At 42.2% G+C, this 24,746-nt stretch overlaps 1 long non-coding RNA gene across 1 annotated transcript in view; it reads left to right on the top strand.

Annotated features, from left to right (window-relative positions):
- Positions 1–24,746, top strand: part of LOC111775034 (uncharacterized) — a 130,184-nt gene that overhangs the window by 37,141 nt on the left and 68,297 nt on the right. Inside the window, exon 3 of the long non-coding RNA XR_002810505.2 lies at positions 15,732–15,872. This is a non-coding gene — a long non-coding RNA (uncharacterized lncRNA). The remainder of the gene's footprint in view (positions 1–15,731; positions 15,873–24,746) is intronic.

Here is a 24,746-nt window from a genome sequence, read left to right as displayed (position 1 = left end):
GTGTGTGCAAATAAAATAAACTCACCCTGAAGGCCAGTAATTTAGATTAATAAAGAGCTATGTTTATACAACGCCATTAACAAAATTCTACATGGCAAGTTGAACCCCGTTTTCTCAGGCTGCGCCATTTCTCAGAAGACTTGATGAAGAATGGCTAGTTTGTGGGTATACAAAATGAGGAGAAAGTCTTTCATAGTCCTCAGACCCCTGAGAGATTTCTGTGACTCTTGTTTCTCAGGAAGATTCTGTATCTGTAGGAATCATCCATTCATCCTCCGATCCTTCCATCATCCTTTTAGTCAAGTGCTTATTTAAAAAAACTTTCAGGTACGTGTTAGTACCAGCATCCCAACTCGTTTGCTCATATCTAGCCCCTCTAGAAGCAGTCAGAGAGGAAGCATATTAGGGGTGGGGGCACCTACATTATCTAACACCCACTCGCTTTTATCTGGATCCTCATAATATCCATGTGAGATAGGTAGGGCTTAGTTTAATTCTCTCTGTCTTTTAAAAGAATGGAGACCCAGAGCAGTTACAAGATTTGCCCAAAGGAAAGGAAGATCCCATTTACTGGGTACCTATTATGTACTAAACATGATGTCAGAGGTTTTCATATTCATAATTTTATTGCATTGTCTAGAGAACACTGTGAAATGTGTGTGCGTGTGTGTCCTTATGATAGATGCAGAAACAGACACACAGAAAAGTTACAGAATTGCTGGTGTCACCAGGAAGTGGGAGGCTGAAAAGTCCATGGTCTTCCTATGGCTTCATTCTGCCTCCCTGGAGACCACTGGGGTCAAAGCCCTTACCCTCTGTCAACCCCAGTCCCTCTGTGACATCCTGGCTTTCTTCCCCTTTTCTTCCAAAGTTTCAATATGAAGGGCCAGAAAGGAAAACCACAGCGTCAACACAAATAGCTGAGGAAGGGCTAGGGTGGGAGGAGGGTCCGTGGGACTGTGTGGTCGTATGAAGATAACGTTTGCCCCCCTGGCTGAGGAGGCCAGGGAACGTGTGCCCCCTCCTAGGGCTGCCTTTCCCACTGAATTTCCTGACCAGTGGTTGATCAGCTTTTCCCTCCTCACTTACACCCCACTTACCACTGAGGGAGCTTTTGCTGAGACATCTTTGCAAACTCCTCCTCAAAACTCTTTTCTTTTGGCTCCTGTGCTGGCTCTCAGCATTCCCTTTCCTCTCTGGGTACTTGTCTCTCTTGCCTTCAACTCCCACCTCTAGGTGATCCCAGATCTGCACCTCCAGCTCAGGCCTGTGTCTTGAGCACTATCCCTCCAGTTCATGATGGCCCTTTGCATCTGTCCATCAATGAACCCTACCCTTGCATCCTCTGTTCCAGATAACAGCAACATTCACATCTAGTGTCTTCTAGTCAAAAGGGATGAAGGTAGTTATTGATTCACTTATTCTAGTCTTTTTTTTTTGAGTACCTACTTGAGTATCAGGTAACAAGCTAAGTGCTAGCATACAAAACATAGAAAACAAAGTCCTAATCTTCATGAAGCTTCCAGTGCATGATGGTATAGTGTGTGTGTCTGTGTGTGTGTGCGTGGGGCCTACATCTGGAACCAGTCAGACTTCTCTCTGCATAGTGCTTGTTCCTCCATTATGACTCTACTTTCTTCCGGCTGTTGTGTGTTATTTTCCACACATTTGTCACCCCCTTTTGGGTCTTAGCCCCCAGATACTTTCTTATTCATCTCTGTGGCCCTCCCTGCTCAGGAAGCTGGTATAGTACAGAGCGGGTGCTCAATAAATATACTTGAATAAATGAATGAATTTAGAGGCCAAGGTGTGGATGAATAGAAAACTCATCCCTCACTAACTACCAGAGTAGAATAACCTAGCCCTTCTTAACTAGTACTACTGGTCATATTGCTTTAATCTTAGACGTCCTTTTAACATACTGTGTATTTGAATCCAGTTCCTTGGAAGTAAGAATTAGTAACATATTTTAAGGGTTTATCCTTATGCTAGGCACTGCCTGGACATTCTTTTTTGGTAATTTTTTTCTCTATTAAAAATTTCTTTATTGAGGTAACATTGGTTTGTAACATTATATAGATTTCAGGCATACATCATTATATTTCTATCTCTGTGTAGACTATATCACGTTCACCACCCAAAGACTAATTGCTATCCTCAGTGTACACATGTGCCCTGTCACCACTTTCAGCCTCCACCCCCCTTCCCCTTTGGTAACCACCAATCTAATCTCTGTATCTGTGTTTGTTTGTTGTTGTTGTTTTTATCTTCCACTTATGAGTGAGATCATATGGTATTTGACTTTCTCCATTTGACTTATTTTGCTTAGCATAATACCCTCATGGTCTGTCGATGTTGCCACAAATGGCAAAATTTCATCTTTTTTTTTATGGCTGAGGAGTATGCCATTGTGTATATATACTAAATCTTCTCTATCCATTCATGCTGAGGAGTATGCCATTGTGTATATATACTAAATCTTCTCTATCCATTCATCCATTGATGGGTGTTTAGGTTGTTTCCAAGTCTTGGCTATTGTGAATAATGCCACAATGAACATAGAGGTGCAAATATCTTTTTTGACTTAGAGTTTTCTTGTTCTTTGTATAAATATCGAGAAGTGGGATAGCTGGATCAAATGGTATTTCTATTTTTAATTTTTTGAGAAATCCCCATACTGTTTTCCATAGTGGCTGCACCAGTTTGCACTCCCACCAGCAGTGTATGAGGGTTCCCTTTTCTCCACATCCTCTCCAACACTTGTTATTTCTTGTCTTGTTAATTATAGCCATTCTGACAGGTGTGAGGTGATATCTCACTGTAGTTTTAATTTGCATTTCCCTAATAATTAGTGATGTTGAACATCTTTTTATGTGCCTTTTGGCTATCTGTATATCTTCTTTGGAAAAATGTTTGTTCAGATACTTTACCCATTTTTATTGGGCTGTTTATTTTTTTGTTGTTGAGATGTATGAGTTCTTTGTATATTTTGGATATTAACTGCTTATCACATATATGGTTTGCAAATATCTTCTCTCAATTGTTAGGTTGTATTTTCTTTTGTTGATGGCTTCCTTCGCCGTGCAGAAGCTTTTTAGTTTGATGTAGTCCCATTGTTTATTTTTTCTATTGTTTCCCTTGCCCAGTCAGACATGATACTTGAAAATATGCTGCTAAGACTGATGTCAAAGAGCATACTGCCTGTGTTTTCCTCTAGAAGTTTTATGGCTTCAGGTCTTATATTCAAGTCTTTAATCCATTTTAAGTTAATTTTTGTGTATGGTGTAAGATAATGGTCTACTTTCATTCTTTTGCATGTGGCTGCCCAGTTTTCCCAACACCATTGATTGAAGAGATTCTCCTCTCTCCATTATATGTTATTGGTTCACTTGTTGAAAATGAGCTGTCCATAGATGTGTGGGTTTATTTCTGGGCTTTCGATTCTGTTCCACTGATCTGTGTGTCTGTTTTTGTGCCAGTACCATGCTGTTTTGATTACCATATCTTTGTGGTATATTTTGAAACCAGAGAGTGTGTTACTTCCAGCTTTGTTCTTTTTTCCCAGGATTCCTTTGGCTATTCAGGGTCTTTTGTTGCTCCGTATAAATGTTAGGATTCTTTGCTGTATTTCCATGAAAAACGTTGTTGCGACTTTGGTAGGGTTTGTATTGAATTTGTAGATTGCTTTAGGAAATATGGACATTTTAAGTATGTTAATTCTTCTATTCCATGAACATGGAATATCTTTCCGTTTCTTTGTGTCTTCTTTGATTTCTTTCAACAATGGTTTTTAGTTTTCAGTGTACAGTTCTCTCCCCTGTTTCGTTAAATTTATTCTTAGGCATTTTATTCTTTTTGTTGCGATTGTCTGAACACTTTTGTGTAATCTGATTTCATGTTCCCATAGATCCCAGGAAGTAGTATTATTATCCTTCCTTAGAGACAAGATGCTGAAGCTTAGAGAGGTTAAGGGACTTACTGAAGGTCATATAGCTAGTATGCAGCAGAGCTAGAGTTTGAACCATGGTCTGTCTTAATCCAGTAACTGTGTTTTCAGAGCCCAGCTGACAATATTTCCAGTTCATTAAAAGCTGAAATCTGTATGTATCCAGCTAACGATTCAGTCACCATTTAGTTTGATGTCATTCAATTTTATACAATCACAGGTCCTCCAAAACCCTTGAATTGTCATGGTAAAGGAAATCTCAAACCTGTTAGACATGAGTTTATTATTTCTATATTTTTACACGTCTAGGAAACAAACTTCCCCAGGAACGAGGTGCACTTTTCAGCTCTTTCTGGCGGAACTGCGTGTTGGCCAGGATGGTGATGATCAGTGAGCGCCGACGGGATGTCGATTCCCTCCACAAGCTCCTATCTGTCTGCGGCCACCATCAATAAAACCCTTTAAGCAGATCTGTACATTTGGGGGCCGGCTGGCGTGGCACGTGCCATGAAGAACCCCCTCCCCAATAATCAAACTCTTGTGAGCTGCCCTGAATGAGATTCTTTCTCCCAGGAGAAGTATATGTTTGTTTGTTGGCATGGTCCTAATGACTTAAAGAAAAACGCCGGAAACCAGCACTGCCCTCTTCCCTGAAAGGAACATTGCCCCTTTGTTCGAGAAATGCATTTGCAGAACGGCTTCTGAGTAAGTCCTTGGAGTTCCTCATGGTTTATATGTCTTTGTAAGCTCCTGGCATTGAAGAACCGAGGTTTTTTTCTTTTGCTTTTTTCCCCTTAATGAATCCAACATTGTATCGAACACTCTCTCACTCAATTTTGATAAAACCAACAACTCACAAAGCCAGTTTGAGCGGAAAGAGTAGGAACATGAATGATATTCACTATCGTTGTAGATTGTTTAGTGTTAGAAGGTTAGAAATGTGGATACTGAGGCCGGAACCCCAATATTTTCTTATATTCTCTTGGTTCCAGAATAGCCTCACATTTGTTTTAGTAAGTGCAATGCTGCTCAGATGTACAGCGTTTAAAAATACCTTCCACACACCTGTGCACAGTCTACCTTTTGATTTTCTCAACATGTCTGTGGGCTGAGTTTGAGAGAGGCAATGTGGTATAGCCCAGGAAACTGAGGGCTGTATGATAAATGGAGGTGGTTACCAACCTGCCTTCCTTGCCTTCTCTCTGTGATATCGGGGAAATTCTTCACGTCTCTGAATCTCACTTTCCTCTATCTGCAAAATGGAAATAATATGGCTATTTATCGTAGGATCAAATAAGAAAAGATGAGTTGCCTAACACGATCACAGCAGATGTGCTTAGCAAATAGCCACCTCCCACCTCCCTCACCTGCTTTGAAAGGTAAGGACCTGGCGTGGCACAGAATAGACAAGGTGCGTTAGTATGCCAGGACTGCCATAACAAAGTACCACAGACTGGGTGGCTGAAACAGCAGAAATTTCTTTCCTCACAGTTCTGGAGGCAGAAGTGCAAGATTAAGGTGTCTTCAGGGTTGGTTTCTCTCCCCTTGGCTTATAGATGGTCATCTTCTCCCTCTGTCTTCACATGGCTTTCCCTCTATGTGCGTCTGTGTCTTAATCTGTTTTTATAAGGACACTAGTAAGATTGGATTAGAGCCCACCCTAATCACCTCATTTTAACTTAATCACCTCTTTAAAGACCCTACCTCCAAACACAGTCACACTCTGAGGTACTGGGAGGTTAGTATTTTAACATAGGAATTTTGGGGAGACTCAATTCTGCCCATAACACAAAAGGAGCCTGGTTGGTCCAGTGGAAACATATGGCTGATTCTGCACATAAAAGAGAGTTCCCTCTCATTCCTCCTTCTCCTAATTCTTGAGTGAGTGGCATGCATGTTGACACTTGACTCTTCTCCCAGTTTTTATTTGGCATAAGTCCTGTCCTTTGTCTCATTACCCCAACTAGATGGAAAGCCCCTTGAGGTCAGAATGTTTCAGCCAAATTTGTGGCTCCCAGCTCATGTTTCACCGTGGTGGGTATGTGAGAAATACAGTTTATTCATTTCATTCACTGTGCCCGGATTATAGCTGGGGTCTCAGGAAAGGTTCATGCGTTCTTTCAGCAAACATGTATTGAGCACGAATAACACACTCTTTGTTTTCAAAGAGCTCACAGCCTACTAAGGAAGACAGACTAATAAACATCATTTCAGATTAATAAACATAATTTCACTGAAGTGTGACAGACATAGTAGAGAGAGCTACAGGAGTGTAAGGGTTGGAGTTTGAGAGGAGAGGAAGCTGGTCTCGGAAGCCTAGAATTCTAGAATCTTGCTACTGAGAGCATGGTCTGTAGATCAGCATCATGGTGTCACTCGAACTTGTTCTAAGTGCAGAATCTCAGGTTTGAACCCAGACTGTGGAATCAGAATCTGCTCTGATTCTCAACTTGCAGTCCACACACTGAGAACTTAAGTGCCCACAAAAGATGGAATGTAAATGAGTACAACAGGTGAGTGTAAGAAAAGTCGTATTAGGCTTAGTTTCTATTTTATTTTCCCAGCAGGGCTGTAGTAAGCTTACCTTTACCACCCCTGCTGGGATCCCTCCTACCAGTATTGATACTTCTACCGGTATTGACACAGTTGCTGCTGCCACAGTGTAACTGCTATTGCTGCCTTGTCCTCCCACAGCCATTTTTTTCTTCCTTTCATTGAATCCTTTCCAACACCCTCTGAGGTGTTATCAACATCTCCATTTTGCCAGAGAGCGAATGAGGCACAGAGAAGTGGCTTCCTGAAGGTCACTTGGCTGACAGTTCCAGAGTCCAGTCTCACCTTGAGCCTTGCTACTTGACCCCGAGAAATTTCCTAGGCCACCTCCCATTGTCCAGCCAAGGCCAAGCTGAACGCATTGCAGATGCTTAGGTTCAGAATGTTGGAGTGAAGAGGGCCACCCTGAACTGTCAGCCTGGTGACAAACTCCACTTTTTATTTGAAGGGGACTTTTGTTGTTGAGTGTGGGAAGGAGGGATACTGGTCGGTGGTAGGTGAAGGGAATCAGTTTTCCCCGTTTTCCCTAGAAGTGAGGAGAGGGGGTATGGTACCCGGCCTCAAAGCTGGCGGGGGTTATGTTCCTTCTCTGTTGCTTAGCAGAGAATACAACCCCTTTCAGGGGCCCTGAGCATCTCTGAAGCTATTGGTGTCTCTGGCTAGGTCTTTTTAACTTTTTAGCTGTGTGGCTGTGTTCAAATCACCTTCTCTCTTTGAGGCTTGGTTCTCTCAATTGTAAAATGAAGAGACTAGAACTATACCCATCATAGAGCATATTCACAGGGCTCAAGGAGATAATAAATAGTGAGGGTTGTGCTAGGCACAGAGCAGGTCCACCGCAAATGTTAGTCTAAGGAGCCAACAGTTCTGAAAGCATTTTGTAGATGGACTTGGACGAGCTGTACACACACGCGCAAGAATAATTCTCCATGGGCTGGGGCATCCGCCAGCTTGCCCATGAATCTGTCCCCAGACTAGCAGGCCTGGGCTGTGGATGCGTTTCTGGCTGCCCAGAGGCCGGTTTTGCAAAGAGGAGCAAACAACACCATCTATTCACAGTCTCGCAGGCTCCTCCTGCCAGAGCCCACGAGGGGTTTGGATTCAGAGGGCTATTGAAGGGAAGCCACAAAGACACGTTTTCTCCCCTGCGGCCTGGAGTGAAGACAGAGGGGCCCAGGCACAAGAAGAGGGTTGTTTCGCATCAGCCGGCAGCCGGCACATTCTGTCAAAGCAGCTGAAGGAGAGAAGTCGTCAAAACACCCAGGAAAAACAAGAGCTCTGGCGTGGGCAGCAGATAAAAGATAAGGAGGGCGGCTGCCGAGGCACACAGGCCCCCTTCACTGAGCACTGGCAGCCACGCTCTCCCCATTGTCTGGACCCGCGGGCTGTGATGATGGAAGCTTTCTTATTTTTCTTCTTAAAGAAAGAATTTATGTCAGAGGAAAGAGAGTTTGTGTTGTGTGATCAGTGCCTGCCAAATGAAAATCTTTGGTTGTTAAAATAGTGAGGCACACATTCAAACTGGCCCTTTGTCCCTGGCGGTGGAGAAGTTGAAGGCCCCCTCCATCTCAGATCTGGCTCCTGTCTCGACTTGGCTTTGCTGCACCGCTGTCCTTCTTGCTGCTGCTGCAAAATGAAGGCCAACTGCTTCAATGGCCATCTCTGCTCCCATCTGGACTCTGCTCCCATTCCCCTGAGGTTGCAGCCACCGCTCTCTTTGGATGGCCTCTCACCCTTCCTGTCTTTGTTTATATTGTCCCTTTTGCCTCCACCCAGAGGGAATGACCTTCTCCACCCTTCCTTGGCATGTCCAAGGGCACCTCAATTCGACATATGCAAAATGGATCTTGGTATCTTAAACCTGACGCCCTGCATGAGAAGCATCCTCTGAGTTTCTACTTTGGAGAGGATTAAAGGACTCAGTCCAGATTGGTGAAGAGGGGGCTCAGGAACCAGGGGGTTTATCTTACATCTGATGAGCATTCTACCCTACAACATCCATATCAAGGAACTGGGGTGGTGGGGCTGAGGAGAATTGCAGAACGAGGAACTAATGGCTTCGCCCTAAAAAGTTCTTTGCAAATGATGATCTTATCCCCGTCATTTCTTCTCCCCTGCTGGCTGTCGATGTTGGTTTGGATGGAATCTATGCGGAGGTGGTATTATTCAAACCAGCTGGACCCATTGCTTTTCAACAAGCTCTTATTGAAGGTAGCTGTGTGTGCATCACTATCAACCGGTGAGGAACAGCAAGCTGCTAACACTCCATAGAGAGAATCAGAGATGGAGTCAACTCCGTAGACGCATAAGCAGGACCTCAGCCTTGACAGACTGAGGCCGGTTCAACTCACAAGAGAGGCAAGTAGAAACCTGGCTTCCCATTTGGGGATAATGAGAAGGCTTCCTTCCCAGGAAGCAGGGGATCCTGGTAGCCCTGTCCTGCCTCTCAGTCCATGGAGAGCCAAGGCCCTCAGAGGATGTATTGGGAGCAGGATGGCTAAGCAGGGGCTCACCCAGGCTGGCTTGGAAAGCAGGAAGAGTTTTTCTTTTTTTCCTTTTAGCATTTTAAAAACTAAAAAAAAAAAATTTTTTCTAAAGGAGAATAAACTCAAAGTTGTAATCTCAGGGTACGCATTTACAGTATCTTCTTCGACTTCAGCAGGCAGAGGAGGCGAGGAAGGGCAGTGCGGGTTGAGGACCCAACTCACGGCTGAGAAGTGCATTTTGCCGGGTAGTCGGAGGCAGCATGTCATTCTATGCAGTTAGAGCACAGCGTCGGTGGTGAGGGACAACTCAGATCAAAGTGCCTGGAGCTTAGTGGTCCATGAATAAATCAAAGTTCCTTTCCTTTGTTCCCTTTTTCCTAAGCCTCACCTGAAAATCTGCTGGCACTCACTCACTGTTAATCGGGTGTTTTTTTACTATATGGACTTTAGTTAAGGCTCTTACTTTATTTTTTCCATCTAGTATTTTAAATTATAATACAGGCAATTAAGTACATTTGGTTAAAAAATTTAACCACTACAAAAGATGCTATCCTTTTTTCAGCAATAAGCGCTATTAAACTTTTCTTAGGTGTCCTTCAGAAAGTTTTATGTATATATAAATGTGCACATTTTTTCTTCTTTTCAAAAGCAATCATATTATGAATACTCCTCTGTCCCTTATACTTCATTTAATAAGGTAACAAAGAGCTCTTTATTATCAGCATATAGAAATCTACCTCATTCTTTTTAACAGCTGCATAGCTTTCTGTAATTTATTTAGTCAGCCTTTTATAGTTTTCCATAATTTTCAATGAAAAAAATTTCATTAGTGAATATCAATATACATATATCTTTGCAAATATATCTGTGTAGTCAGTTTCAGTAGACCTAGGAATTGTGGGTTAAATGGTATGTACATTATATATATATTTTTTAAAAAAAGATCTTGCCAAATTGCCTTACAAGGAGAGTGCCTCTAAAAGTGAATAGCTGTTTTTCCACACACTCATCAATATTGGGTTTATTAGATTTAAAAAATATTTGCTGATATAAATGAAAATTAGTATCCGATCGTTTTAAAGTACATTTCTTTATGTATGAGTGAGGTTGAGTGTTGTTTTATGTGTATTAACTATTCCAGTTTATTCTTCTTTAAAGTGACTGCATCTATCTTTTTCTATTTTCCTGTTGGATTGTAGATCTAGTTGTTATTGATTTGTAATCATACGTAGCGGTAGGCAGCCTTTGGGATGGTCCCTGATGATCTTTGCCTCCTGATATTCACCACCCTGTGGTAATCTCCTCCTCCTGGGTATAGGCTGGACTTATTGACTCACTTGCAATGAGTACAATGCAGAAAAAGTCATGAGATCTTCCTTCTGATATTAGGTTATGAAAAGACTAAGGCTTCTGTCCTGGGTGTTCTTTCTTGTTTGCTGGCACACTCTCTATCTCTTTCTCTATGGGAGCCAGCTGCCATGTAAGGAATTCTGGGTTCTCCTGAAGGAGAGGTCATGTGCAGAAGAAGGTTCTGGATGATGAGAGGCAACTTGGGGGAAACTCAGTCAATCCAACTGACAACCAGCACCAACTGCCTGTCATGTGAGGTTGCCATCTTGGAGGAGGATCCTGCAGCCCTAGGCAAGCCTTCGGATGACAGCAAGCCCAGCTGGCAGCTTGATTGTGGTCTCATAAGACCCTGAGCCAGACTCATCCAGCTAAGCTGCTCTCAAATTCATGATCCACAAAAGCTGTGAGATAACAAATGTTTGCTTTGAGCCACTAAGTTTTGGGGTAATTTGTTTAGCAGCAGTATGTTAACAATACATATGTTGCAAATATTTTCCGAGAAAACTATAGTTTTGTTTTGTTTTTATTCACAATGATTTTTTTGTTTCTTTGTTTTGGTGAGGAAGATTGGCCCTGAGCTGACATCTGTGCCAGTCTTTCTCTATTTTGTATGTGGGATGTCGCCACAACATGGCTTGATGAGTAGTGTGTAGGTCCGCACCCAGGATCCGAACTGGTGAACCCTGGGCCACCAAAGCAGAGTGCACGAACTTAACCACTATGCCACCAGGTCAGCCCCTACGATGATGTTTGTTGTTCAGGAATTGGAAATTTTTATGAAGTCAAGTTGATCAATCTTTTCTCTTTTAACTTCTGGTACATCCAGTGAAATTCATGTGATAATTTTCTAAGTTGATAAAAGTTTTTCGATGAACTTTTTAATTAATTAACTGATTTGTGTATATTATATAAAAGTATTAAGAAAAAAATTGCTTACAGTATATTGCCAAAAGAAAACTGTAAAGATTTGATGTCATTCCTTTATTTTTTGGATATATTTTGCGATGGGGGAGATCAATTTTTAACACAGTTTTGCGTCTCTGTTTTTGCAGTTGATAATTATTCTTGCTATACTTATTATGTGTCGATCATAGGTCAGATGCTCTGCCAGCTTTAAAAAATGTGCATTTCTTTTCGTTCTTAAGAACACTCTATGGGATAGACACTAATATTGTCCTTATTTTAGAGATTAGGGAATTGATGCTCAGAGAGGACTGTTTGTTCCAGGTTTAGTTTCAGTAGGTGAGCCAGAATTGAAATGTAGGTCATTTTGATCCCAGGGCTGTTATGGGCTGCAATGTATCCACACCCTTCCCTTGCCCCTTTCCCAAACAAATATGTTGACGCCCTAACCCCCATGACCTCAGAATGTGACTGTATTTGGAGATAGGGCCTTTGAAGAAGTAACTGAGGTTAAATGAAGTCATTTGTTGGTGGGGGTGGGCCCTAATGCAACATGACTGGTCTCTTTCTAAGAGGAGAAGACTAGGACACAGACACGCACAGAGGGAAGACCACGTGAGGACACAGGGAGAAGACGGCCATCTACAAGCCAGGCAGAGAAGCCTCAGAAGAAAACACCCTGCCGATACCTTGATCTCAGACTTCTAGAATTGTAAAGAAATTGCCTCCAGAATTGTGAGAAAATAAATCTCTATTGAAGCCACTCAGTCTGTGGTATTTGTTTGGCAGCCCTGGCTAACTAATACAAGGGCTGAAGGGCCGACGTCGTGGAGTCTCCTGCCTCTTAACATTCACATTATTTCAGGAGCATGTGTGTGGGTGCGTGTGTGCATGTGTCGGTAAACATTCTTTGAAACCATCACCATCATTTTAATCACTAGATGATGTTACTTCGAGTAGGTATGCCAGAGTTAATTTGACTCTACTTCTGTGGTTGGATATCTGGATGGTTTCAATAGCTTTGAATTTTTAATATCTGTGCAATGAATGCCTGTGTTATGGAAATCTCCTCATTTGTCTTCTAGGTTCTTAGAAGGAGAATTACTTGGTCTAAGACAATAAGCGTTTTTAGGGCTCCCTAATTTAAATTAAATGAACGCATATAGTGCCTTTCCCCAAATAAACACTGTCAAAGAGACTTTATTCAAATCAAGATATGGCCCAGTCAATGCAAGCTATGAAGGTTTATGAGGAAAAAGAAAGATTAGGTTCTCTTGTTTATATTTACAATTGCAATCTCTTTAATACAACGTTGGAGAAACCGGAACAGTGAGGGAAGTCAGACGGATTTGCATGTCAATCCCTGGGTCTGTCTTTCATTTGCTGTGTGGCCTTAGGCAAGTTTATTAACCACTCTAGACCCAAGATTCCTTATGATGTTGTAGGGAACAAATAAGCAAATAAATGTAAAATGTTTACCACTATTCATATATACACATTTTAAAAAACAGAGTAAACAGGTCTTGCCAGGGTAAAGAGCTACCTACATAAGGTTAGCAGTATTCCCATGATGTGGATGGTGAGGTTTTAGATCCAGGTTTAAAGAAAACTCAATAAAAAGGACTTATTTTGAGACTAGGACTGTGCTAGACACTTTTATATTTATTATTTCGTATAATTCTCATCATAACTTTCCCGAACAGATATTATTATCTTTATTTAACAGATGAGGAAATCCAGTCTCAGAGAGGCTAAGTAACCTCAGCCTTAGTCTTAGGGTCACAGGGACACTAAATGGGCTAGCCAGCATTGGAGCCCAGTTTTGTTAAATTCCGAGTCCTATGTTCCTTCTCCGTATCTACATTGCTTCATCCAATTAAGACAAAATCCATTAATGCACCATATTTACATACTATTTGTAAAGCTATATACTAAATTCATTATTTATACTTCGGCTCTTTCATTTTCAATTTTGCTCAGATTTCGCCTTTAACACAGAATCTCGCTTGGTTCATCAGGTTGCGGTCGAGTGAGTTGGGCAGGAGCTAGGATGATTTAACTTTTGTGCTCATAAGGCTCTAGGATAGCTAGTTATAAATTTCTCCTCATCCGTTCCCTCAGAGCCCTCTTTGGAAAATAAAAGGATTGCAACCTGATCCTGCCTCCTGCTCTTTGATTCTCGTTGCATTCTTTTTGGATTAAGGGTGTCCAGTTTCCTTGGGAGGGAAAAAATATGGCCATCCAAGGGAGGAGAGTACAAGCCCCTTCAGTAAACTCCTTAATGGGAGTTTTTATGGGATGTATTTTCACCTCATTGAGCTTTTTATTTCACTAAGATTCTTTCATCCACCCAAGCAGGTGAAGAAAATGGGAGAATGAGGGCAGAGAAAAGAATAGCTTTAGGAACTTGAAAAGAAAGAAAAAACCAAGAGAAGCTGTCTCCACATTGTTTGCTTATAAGTTCTAACAAGCCATCAGACCAGAAACAAAAGGGCAAAAATTTATACTCTTGATGAGCAGTTTGGCATGTAAAGTAAGTCATTTATTAAGAGAACTGGCCAATTTATTTAGACATTCATTTCATCATTCATTTGTGCATCATATGTACACTCATTCATTCATTCATTCATCGTTTGATAGTTTGAGCGTCTATATTAGAATTCTTCTTTTTAACATGATCAGGACCTGTAGTTGACCAGTCAATCAAAAAGATCTATAAAGAAGGGAATGATTTTAAAAAATACATGTATAATTAATGTTTTTTGTTTATTTTTACTTAAAACTTAAGTTTATAAATTCATTCACCCATCTTCCGATACAAGGCATTTGTGTATTGGTTTTCATCCTCCTCTCAAAAAAAAAAAAAAAAGACACTCATAATCATGCGTCATTCATATTTCTAGTTCTAGTTTCTTTAAAGTGGATCAAGAGCTTAGAGATACTTTTGAAGAAATCTGATTTCAGACTTCCAACTTTTTACAACGTTTTTCCTCCAATGTTTTATGATTGTTTTGCCCAAAATTAATTCAACAAAGAATTTTAAAAACCAACTTACTTTTATCAAATTTTTCCAAAGAATTCAACTTAGGTTTCATAGAAACAATAATTTTTTTATATACTCAGATTCCACAGGTTTACAGGTTATTTCATTAAATTACACGTTAGTAATATTAGCTAACTTTGGCGGCTTAGGCTGTGTCAGGTGCTGTGTTCAGGGCTTGACCTGCATTCACTTACTGTTCGTTATAACCAGCCCATAGGCCAGTAATATAATTATCCCCATTTCTCAGGGGAGAAAATGAACTGGTTTGAGAAAAACATACAGATGACTCTTGGTGAGCATATATCTCAATGGATGGGTCCAGAAGGGTGTGATGTAACAGCATGTAGCCTACTAGCTGTAGGTCTTAGGTTTGTGGGCATCAGTCAATATGTGTGCACAAGCTGGGAGTAAGCCAATTAATCTGAATTTAGAAGGTGCAGTTAAGAGGACTTTTAGAGTCATGGAGGGAAGGATGGAGTAATGGAAAGAGCAGGCATTTTGAGGTGAAACCAACTTGACAATTATTGACAATTACTAGCTACTTAACTCCAAAAACCTCATTCCTCATCCATAAAATGTGAATAATTATACCTTATTGAGTTGTTTATTTTTCATTTATTGATTTATTCAACAAGCTTTTCTTAAGCACCTTCTAATGTGCCAGGCACTGTAGAAGATTTCATTAATGAACAAACAGTAAGTTTCTCTACCCTCATGGAGCACACATTTTGGTACAAGAAATAACTAGCTAAATAAGTAAGCAGAAACAATCAGAAGTGCTAGGAAGGAAAATAGGGTAAAATGATAAAATCAGAATATGAGGATTCCTTTGTTCATTCATTCATTTACTCATTCACATATGTTGTCAGCTAATGTTCACCGAAGGCTTATTATGTGACCCAGGCATTGGGCAATGATGAATAAGATAACATGGCAATTAAATAAGACGCTACAGCATCACAGATTTAAAGACGAATGGTAGACACTCCCATACCTGCCAGAAGCTCAGTCTAGCTGGGAAAATCACTGATGAAGTCTCATAGTACAATAAGCACTCTGTCAAAGGAAGTACAGAAACTATGGGAGCTCAGAGCACAGAGAGATTCTGTAGTTTAGGACAGCATACAGCATCCAATCAGCTCTCAGGATCATAGACGGACGACTAGAGCAGTGGGGAATATTGCTTCAGAAAACTGAGGCATAGCGAGGAGAAGTGACCTACCCAGGGTCTCATGGCTCGTGGACGCCATGGTTGTGTTCACAGTACATTTGAGGAAGCAGGTCTAAAATTGTGTGGGACATTGTGTAGTGCTTACGAAAGCTGCCTAGAGTGGAATTCGTGTTCTTAGTTATGTGTCTGAGCCTCTGGGACAATAAAACCCTTCTGACTCTTAGGTGCTTAGCTTAGTTTATCAGTAAGCTTATGTACTGCCTCTCCTTGTGTGTACAGGGGATGCAAAATCAAACTTTTGAGAGTCAGCAAGGGCAAGATTTCCAAAACCAAAGAGGCGAGGGAGACAGGCTGGCTGACGTTTTGAGAAATCTGAGTTGCTATCCATCTCCAAGAAATCATCCTGAAACCAATGGACAGGTAAGCCACTTGTTTAAACTCATTCATTTATTCATTCATTCATTTACCAAAAGCTCACTGAGCCCAGGCAATGAATCAGACACTCTGTTAAGTGTGGAAGTTACAGAGGTGAACAATACACATCCCTTCTCTAGGGAGCTGTTCCCTCACAGTGCTTAAAAGATGGCTGTTTTACAGAAGATGGTATCTATTACCCAGGTGGCTGCTGTTTTCCTGGAGAACAATAAGACTCTCTCTCTCAATGTCTCTGTGAAAGATGGAGAGAAGGGGGAGATGCTCATGTCAAGCTGGTTTATTACTTCTGAATACTGAAGTCCAGGCTCCAGCAGCACCCTTCAAGATGCATTTAGGAGATGTGCTAGAGGGCTACAGAGTTCCATAAAATGGGACCAAAGCTCTTTGGGTTAACTACCAAGAGCCCCATCTTTCAGGGCTCCTCATGCTCGGGGCCATTTTCCTGAGGGGCAGAATCTGGCAGCTGGAGCATTCCAGAGCCCGTGGCTCTTTGTTATTTCCCCTTGGAGGGTAATGGAAGTAGGAAACAGTAAGAACGATGGAATATTAAAGGTTGGATGGAATCTTTAAGATCTTTGGAAATACTTTAATCATATATTCAATGAAAACTTACGGAGTGCCTGCTCTGTGCCGGGCACTGTTCTAAGCACATGGGATAGAACAGTGAACAAAATGGACCAAAAGACCTGTGCTCCTGGAGCATGTATGCTAGTTGGGGGAGGAGGTGAGACAACAAATAAGTAAATTGTGTAGAATTTACACATTGCAAAAAGTAACACAGAACAGGTGAAAGAGATTCAGGAATGCTGGTGAGGGGAGAGAAATTGCAGCATTGAATTGAGTTCGGACATCTTGAAGCAGAACACCTGTAGGACTTCGTCAGCTGTGTGGGTCATTAAGGCAGTACACCTATATTCTGTATTGCCACCTTCCAAGATCATGGTAGGACCTCACTTCCCAGCCTCACGTGAGGCCAGGAATGATTATGTGACTTGTTTCGACCAATAGAATGTGAATAAAGGTGATGTGTGTTCCTTGTAGACAGAAGCCTTAAGAGCCGTCATTTTGCCTTGGCCTCACACCCTCTCAGGATGGGGCCTTAATCAGCTTGGGGCCCCGAGTGACAGCAATAATCAGAGCTCCCCCACTGACTCACACTGGATGTGCAGCAGGAAGCAGAAGCAAACTTTTGTTGAATTAAGCCTCCTGGCCCAACCTGATTAACACATGCATTGTAATTCTCACTTGAATTCAGATAGCCTGCAAAGGATGGTCTCATACATTCATTGCTGTAAGAAATTAATTAGAAAGTCATATACATTTCAAAACTTAATGACAGAAAAAATAATAAATTAAGAGAAATTCAATATTTTATTTGATCAAGATCAACAAAGATAAAGCAAAACATTTCATTTTATAGTTTTAATTATAAATTAATACCTACTAAAAGCCTAATATATTGAAAACCAAAATACTCTCTTTGATTTCCTGTTTATATTGTAGACTTTGGAGTCAGAAACTCTAGGATTCAATTCTTGGACCTATCACGTGCCAGCGGGGAGATCTTGGGCAAATGACATCACTTTGCTGAACTTCCATTTACTTACTTGCAAAATGAAAACAGTAACACCTTTGAGATGTGGGGTCCTTATGGTTAAATAAGATAAGGAAAGGGCTCTTAGTTGGGGACAAGGTACTGATGGTTCAGGTTAGCAGTAGTGGTAATTAGGAATGTTGCTGCCAAATGGACAGTGACATCAGCAGCGCCGTTAAGAATATTTCTATCCTTTTGTTGCAGCAAAGCAGGCAGATCCTGTTAAGCACATAATATCATGAAAACACGAATCACATATTTTACAAATCTTTTGGTACTCTTAAATGAGGTTGCTTTATAAAACATTGGTTGAAAAGGTTGTTAAAGGTTTTTTATAACACAAGATTATAACACCTAGACCCACAACCATCGAATAAATGACTTACATGAATGTAACGATTCATGGTTCAATGCTAACTAGGGACAAAAGACCTGATTGCACGTCAAGCACCTGTGCCTCAGTGGCCCTCATACAGTTTCCTGGCACTTTTGTTATGTTATAGCACTTTTTTTTTTTTTTTTTGGTTCAGCATTTCTTACAGTCACATTGCTACAAAAGAATAAAAGATGTATGTGATCTTGTGTGTGTGTGTGTTTCCCCTACTTTCCCAACCTGTTCTAAAGTGTGGTAGTATTTGGGCTTTTCTATCTTTACTCTTAGGAACAACCCATGGTCTCCCTTTTTCTTCTCCTTTGCCAGTTGTGGAAATGTGTTATTATGGATGTGATGGGGTGGAGGAAATGTTGGGTCCCAATAATCCAGGAGGTAAGCAGCAGGACTGGGGAAACCGAGTGTACTTTCCAGGGGGCTGTACATGGCAAGGAGGGCCGTGTTTTGGGAATAAGGCTTTGGAAGAGGGCATCACGAGAGGAAGATCTGACAAGATGGCAGAGTCCTGTCAAGGGAGAAATGATCTTCCTCTGCTATGATATCCCAAGTCTGCAGTGTAGTCTGTAAATTCACCAGATGTTTGACTTCAGTGGCTTCTTTCTTTCTTGGAAATTGGCAGAGAGTATAACTGATATGACAGGTATGAAAGTGTGAAGGGAGATTGATGGGACTAAAAGGAAGAGAATTTGGGGAAATCATAAGGAAGACCCTGGATTGAAATATGTTTATATATTGAAGGGGTGGGGGAGTTGAGTCAGGTTTACTTGCGGCTCAGAGCTCCTAAGGGACATCTCAGTTACACTCTTTACAGTACTTTCACTTTATATACTCATTTCACATTCTGTCACAAAAACAAACAAGCAAAACTATTAGGCCCATATGGCAGGGATTTCTTTTCTCATATTGCAAATAAGTAAACCAGAGCTTGCTTTTATTTTAAATAAGTTAAGATGTGTATAGCTAGAGAAACCACTAAAAAAATGTCAAAAATATACTGAAAAATTATTAAAGAAATGAAAATGCTACGTTAAAAAATATTCACTAAATGAAAATGAAAGCAGTAAAGAGGAATAGAGGAATAAAAAAACATGAGACATATAGAAAACAAAGTAAAATCATTTGAAAATATGGTTTTCAAAGCTAGATGTTTTGGGGCTCATCTCTCGGGTGCAGGTCTTAAAAGTTGGGGTGCCCCATGTGGGGCTCAAGCCGTTCGCTCCTCAGGGAGTAGCTCCAGGTTTTGAGTTCCCTCTGGATTGTGGGTCACTGTGCCAGGAACGGGATTTATGGCAACTTTGTGTCCTAGCCTCTTCTACCTGTTGTGATATGGGCCTCCTCTCATTTGCCTGACAATGTGGAGGAGTTGCTCAGACAGTTTTTTTTTCAGAGGAAGTTTTTCCATATGTGGCTGCAGATTCGGTGTATACCTGGGAGGACGTGAGCCTAGGAGCTTCCTACCGGGCCATCTTTACTGGCTCTGAAGTGTTTTAAGTAAAGAGATCAAATAGATAAATGCCTCTAAAAGCTGTGTAGAGGATGGATCCATGGTGGGCAGAGGGGAGCAGGAGTGGTTAAGACCAGCTATGAGGCTTTTGTAGGATGCTCTAAACTAGGTCAGTAGGTCAGTAGATAAAGGAGAACAAACACATAAAGAGGTGATATCATTAAGATTTGGTGACTGAGAGGAAGTAGGTGATATTCGGATAGATGATGATGACTTTGACTGAGATGAGAAACATAGGAGGATGGGTGAGTTTAATGATCTTGAGAAGCCTGTGGTATATCAAGCTGAAAGTGTCAAATGCACAATTGAATATAGGACATAGGTGAGGTGTTGGCATGGAAATGCAGACTTAGGAGATATCAGCATAGAGATGGTTGCTAAAGTGATGAGAGTTGATTTGTTACCCAAGCAGAATGCCTATGGAGAGAAGAAAAGTATACTAAGGACTTAATTCCATTATTTGAAAAGTGGGAAGAGGAGAAGGAGCCCATGAATAATAATCAAAAGGAATGACTAGGAGGAAATGAGGAGTATCAAGCAAGGGAAAGAGAGTTTCTAAAGAGCTGTGAGTAGGCGACAATCCAATGCAGTCGGGAGTCCAGTTAGAATAAGACTGAAAAGTGTTCCTAGTTTTGGCAATATTTATGGTCACTGGAGACCTTCCAAGGAGCAGTTCCAGTGGAGTAGTGGGAGAAAAGGGAGATTGTAGTAGTCTGGCCAGTGAATGGGAGGTGAGAAGTAGGGACAGCAAGTGAAGAACACTCTTTCTGGAGCTTTCTAGAAGAAATGTAGAGTAGAAATAGAGTCGCTGTAGGAGGAGAATGTTAGATCCCAAGTGTTTATATTCTAGTACAGAAGGCACTTGATTCTCTTTATAGGGTCATGGGAGAAAGCCCATAGGGAATGGAAAACCTAGAAGACCAAAGGTAGAGGCCAGAAAGAAGAGGAGGAACAGAAACCATGAGGAGCGCAGGTGAAGGGTGGTTGTGCAGAGAAGGGGCCACAACTCATATCCTGAGGGCTGAATAATGGCCCCCAAAGATGTCTAGTCTCAGTCTCAGAGCCTGCCAATGTTACCTTTTATGGCAAAAGAGACTTTGTAGATTTGATTAAATTAGGTGGATCTTAAGATAAATGATCCTGGATATTTTAGGAGGGCTTTAAATGTAATCACAAGGATCCCTTTTAAGAGGAGGAAGAAGGAAATCTGACCATAGAAAAAGAGAAGGCAGTATGACTACACGAGCAGTGATTGGGTGATGTGGCCATAAACCAATGAGTGATGCCGGCCACTAGAAGCCAGGAGAGTCAAGGAATTGATTCTCCCTTGGATCCTCCAGAAGGAAATACCTCTGTTCACATCATGACTTTAGCCCTGTAAGACTGATTTTGGTCTTCTGACCTCCAGAACTGTAAAAGAATAAATTTTTATCACTTTAAGCCACTACGTTTGTACTAATCTGTCACAGCGGCAATAGGAAACCAATACATCTGATACTGGAGGAGCAGAAGATACAGGAATAGCTGATTTTGGGAAAGTGGATGGGCAGGAACTTAAGTTGTCTATACCTCATATCTTCAATTCTTTGTGGAATTAGGAAGCCAGCTTATATGGTAGGATGGTGAGGATCAAACAAGAAAGTTGAAAGGAAAGGTCTTGGGGGTAAATGAGAGAAGTCGTTGACCTAGCAGAAGAAAAAAAATTGACTAGTGACCTTGATTCTCCAAGGTTTCGGGTGTTGAGGACAACACCTTTGAAGTCGAGCGATGGAGACATGGTGCTGCTTTACACCTCAGTGATTTTCTCCATCTGTGCTCAGCCACACCAATAGAAGAGCAAAAAAGGTGACTGCGAGTTTAATTCGGGTTTGGGGTTTTGCTAGGTTGTGGGAATGGCGTAGTGGGAAGACAGACGCGCCTGGTGACTCTCCTGATTCTGAGCCCAGAGGAGGGGAGGCAGCTCCCTAAAGTACTTCCAGGGCAGGTTTAAGTTAATGAGGTGAGGAGGAAGAGTGAGCATTCAGTGGAAAGGCTGAAGTTACAGGCAAGCAAGGTGCTGGGCAAACAGTGGGAACACGTGAGAGGGAGAACAGAGAGCACTGACTTGGGGGGCAGAGACTCCAATAGCACAAATGATTGGGGGTGACCAGAACAGAAGACACGACTTGAAAGGGCTTGTGACTTGAGAGGTGAGCAGACAGGGCAGGGAAGAGAAGCAGCTGGATTTGCAGCTTGTCCCGAGGCTCCGAATGGTAATCTGGGGAGAGTCATTATAGAGACCGCTTGCAGGCAAGTCTGTCATGTGAACTGGGCACTGTGGGGAGGAGTGACGATGCTTAAGTCCTGTCTAGCTGGAGGATTCTGATGGTGGGATTCCAAGCTCTAATGTGCACGCTTTGCTACAGTTCCAGGTTGGCTCAAAATCCACTCTGCACTGGGTGGAGCTTAGAGCAGAACTTCGTCTCCTGTGTCCCATGGCCAAGTCCTTTAGGGGGGCTTGATCATACTGTGCCCAGTGTCCTTTCCTTCTGAACAATTAGAAACCCTGACCACTCCAGGCAGTTTTATGTCTCCATGCCTTTGCTCATGCTATTTGTTCATGCCAGAATGGGCCTTGTGTACCTCGTCCTCCTGGTGAATTCACCTTTCAAAACCTAGGTCAGCTGCCGTCTCCTCCAGGAAGGCTTCCTTGACATTCTCCACTCCCAGCTTTCTGTCCCTCCAGAGAGATGCTCGCTTTCTCCTCTGCCAACTTATTCTTTGCAATACTCGCCCTATTACATGGAATTGCAAGGTCTTCTCATTGTCTACATTTTCTTTCTCTCTCCTTAGACCCTAAGTTTGTTGTGTCTTGGTCACTTCTGTATTCCCAAAACTCAGGAAAGAAGATCTGCAAAAAACTGAAATGAACATTGAGAGCTGCTTAAGTGAAGGAGTAATTCTGATCAGAGTGGTGATCGGGGACGTGGGTTGATGGCTTATATAAGCCTTAAGCCTATTTAATCATTCTTGGTTGAGTTACCTCCTTTCTCCAAAACCAGTTGCTTAAAAACTCATTGTTCAAAGAAGAAAATATGGTGTAGATTTATTCTCCCAAAGGCCAGCCCTATCTGACTGCTAGGAAATTTCAGTTTTGAGTGGAATCACCTCCACGTCCTCACCCTCTACCAATGCCCAAGCCAATTGCTTACTTACTTATACCCCCATCAGAGACCCACAGTCTCCCCTTTCTCACACCCCTTCTCCCTCCTAGATCCTGCCACCTGTTTTCCTAGGCATGAAAGAGCTCAAGTCTGGAGAGAGGCCTAAACTCTCTGTGAACCTCATGTCAAATCACATAGTTTCAGAAAACCCAGATGCAGTTTGAAATTACAGTTAAGATCCCCTGGAAAATAAATGACACGAACAGCTGAAAACCCCGCCCCCACCACCTTCAACTCCCCTCCCCCTGTTTTTTATGCTTTTTTCCCTCCCGCCTCTTCAGCTCTTTAGAACAAAATTTGTTCACTGGGGATACGAAACCTGAGCCTTGCACAAGGGTGCACACCCCAGAGTGGAGCGTTGATTTTGTCTGTCCAGGGCCCGCAGCTGCTGGAGGGGGCAGGGTTGGGTGTGGGGCACTTGAAGAGCTCTCTGGAAGTCCTCAGGAGAGTTGCTGTTGGAGGGTCCTTGGGGGCTGCCCCCTCCTGTTTTGCGCAATCTATCTTTAGAGAACTGCAAGTTCATTTCTCAGAAGGGCCCCAGAACTGAGATGACTTCTAAACGGACAAACCACTTCCTGCAACTTTTAACTGAATTGGGGCTGGGGAGCTGTGACCATTGGAGGGGGGGCTCCATTCAGACCCGTCCACCCTCATGTCTTTCCACAGCCCACCCCTGGCTCTGGGCCACGAGAGATAGGACAAAGAGTGGGCCCTAAGGCACGCAGGAGAGGTCACAGCCAGAAGTGCAGCCTTGCTTCCAGGGGCTGGTCACTTAGGGTACTTTAGAAGAGGGACAAGGCCCTGTCCGGATACCCCATTTCAGGTTGGGCCCTCCTGCACTTAATCTCTGAGAGCCAGCATCGGACAATCCTTTCTGCTCCCGTGCATCCTCCCTCAGGCAGGGGTCAGAAGGCTGTTCTAGAAGGGAATGGCTTGAAGCCATTCAGAAATGGCTTTGAGTCTCCTAGTCGATGTCAGCAATGAGCAGGCTGTCAAAAGGCAAACATCCCAAAAGGATACTTCCAAGCCCTTGGTGCAGCAGAGAAAGAGTCTTAAAGCATAAGCTGGCCTGGGCTCAGGTCTTGTCTCTACCATTTAGTATCTGTACGGCCTTGGGCAGGTGCCAACTTGTTTGAAGCCTAGTAAATTGCAATTAATAATAGTAACTACTACGGATAATTATTATGAGGTTTGCAGGAGATAACATATGTATAGTTCTCACTTCAGCGCTGGGCATATGCAATATGTTCGATAAATGCTACTTCTCACTCCCTCAAAAATAAGAATAATAACTCAAACTACTTTTGGAAGTTTGCTAGGTGCCAGGCCTTAGCACTAAATATACATGGTCTGTGTATATCATTACAATGACCATATGAAGTCGTTGTATTATTATTGCATCTTTATGGAGTCTCAGGTTGGGCAGTGGTGGTGTCCCAATAGGATTCCAGCTCTAACTACAAAGCCCCCTTCTTTCACTCTCTCATCACACCTTCTGGATGCCTCTTACTCAGGTGCTGGAGCAACTCTCCTGCAGCTTCAGGGACTCCAGAGCTCCCCACTTAGTGCCACCCTGTTCTTCCTTCCCTGTCCCTCCTGCTTTCATAAAAAATGCCACCTGGCCCACATCAGCCAGGTGGCTGTGAGCTAATGAGCTAGGTCCACGTTGGAGTTTGGGAGTAGGGCTGCCAAATTCAGGAAGAAAAAAATACAGGTCACGCAGTTAGATTTGGATTTCAGATAAATAATAAATACTTTATTTTGGTAGATGTAGGTCCTAAATACTGTATGGGACATAACTTACGCTAAAAAATCATTTGTTGTTTCTTTGAAATTCAAATTTAACTGGGCAACCCTCTCCGGGAGACCGCAGTTGATGTGGAAGCAGTATTGTTCTTGGGGCAGAAGACCTCAGATCCAGTCTGAGCTCTGTTATCCGCTCTCTATTCTTAGGAGAGTCACCTCCTCTGTCCGAGCCTCAATGTCATCGTTTTTAAAAAGGGCATGAGAATCTCCCCTTGCCCTACAATTTAGTACAGTATTTAATGAGTAAACGGCCATCTCACGTTGGTTCTTACAATTTCAAGTCAATGATTTCAGTGAGCATTTTTTATTGAATGATGTGTGCTGAGCGGTGGAGATAGAAGGATTCATGAGACACGACCGT

This window comes from Equus caballus, chromosome 9, assembly GCF_041296265.1.
Source record: "Equus caballus isolate H_3958 breed thoroughbred chromosome 9, TB-T2T, whole genome shotgun sequence".
NCBI classification, from domain to species: domain Eukaryota; kingdom Metazoa; phylum Chordata; class Mammalia; order Perissodactyla; family Equidae; genus Equus; species Equus caballus.
Note: the sequence above shows the minus strand (reverse complement) of the source record. Positions and strands in the feature narration are given on the sequence as shown.